The sequence below is a fragment of the Sinocyclocheilus grahami genome, unplaced genomic scaffold (assembly GCF_001515645.1).
Source record: "Sinocyclocheilus grahami isolate Dianchi unplaced genomic scaffold, SAMN03320097.WGS_v1.1 scaffold1781.1, whole genome shotgun sequence".
NCBI classification, from domain to species: domain Eukaryota; kingdom Metazoa; phylum Chordata; class Actinopteri; order Cypriniformes; family Cyprinidae; genus Sinocyclocheilus; species Sinocyclocheilus grahami.
The window spans coordinates 55,661-56,794 of record NW_015506960.1 but is presented as its reverse complement, the minus strand read 5'-3'; positions in this window follow the sequence as shown (position 1 = coordinate 56,794).

Sequence of the window (1,134 nt, the reverse complement as noted above, 5' to 3'; positions counted from 1 at the left end):
TTATGATTGACCAAAAACATGTCTTCAGATGTCTATAGAGAGGTTATCTATCCATCATATTGATGTATGTATTAATAACTTAATTAGGATCCCACACGCACTGTTTTCACTCCTTAAATTCAAATTAAATTCAAATTCATATTCAAATTTAAATTCAAATTATTTATCAACATGTTGAACAATATCCCTTTTTAACTTCCCCTTATAAAAGTGCACCTTGTTTTGAAACTGAATAAGACAAAGGCACAATGTTTTTCTCTTAGGATTTTGGGATTATGGGTATTGCAATTATGCACCAGGAGATCTGCAATTATTAAACATGACTTTATGACTTTATTTATCTGTTTTACTCATTTGGAATTTAGCGAGTCAGTTAATTCATTTACTTGATTATTTTTGGACAGATAAGAAGCTAACAAATAATTAATGCTAACCTGTGGTAGTTTTGTCATCTGGTTCAGTAGATTAATGTTCATTTTTGTTACGCACTATGCCATTGGGGAGTGCGGGAGTTACGTCAGCCTCAGACCATAATTGGATGCTGGCGAGGAAAGACGCAAAAGTTTTATCATCTCCCAGTTAAACTTGCTAATCAATCGGTGGTTTGTGCAGTGTATGATGCAGAAAGAGGATAACGTAGTGAATGTTTTTTTTTTTTTTTTTTTCTCAGATCAAGTGTCCCATGTGTATCAGGATCAATAAATAGAGGTGATTTTGAAGCTGTCCCTGCTGTGTCCAGTGTGAATCTCCCTTATGTGCAGTTCTGGAACTGCTACAGTTGATTTCGGGAAACGCACCCCAGATTAACTTTATTTCTGTCAAACAACTATAAAAGTTCTTAATGAGAATTAACAGAGGTTTAGATGTTGATGTTTGATTGAAAATGTTTCATTACATGAAGATCAGTGTTTAGTTGGGCTCTTGACCCTTGCTAACTTGTTTCTCTTACAGCATTTGCAATAACGTTTTCAAAAGAATTTGAAAAATCAGATCAACATGACTGCATTAAAGCGGTTTAAATATTTGTGAGAGAAAGATCACTTAACACTAAATAGATCTGAAAAAAAATGCTACACACTTAGACATCAATACTCATTGTACAAACAAATATATATATATATATATATATATATA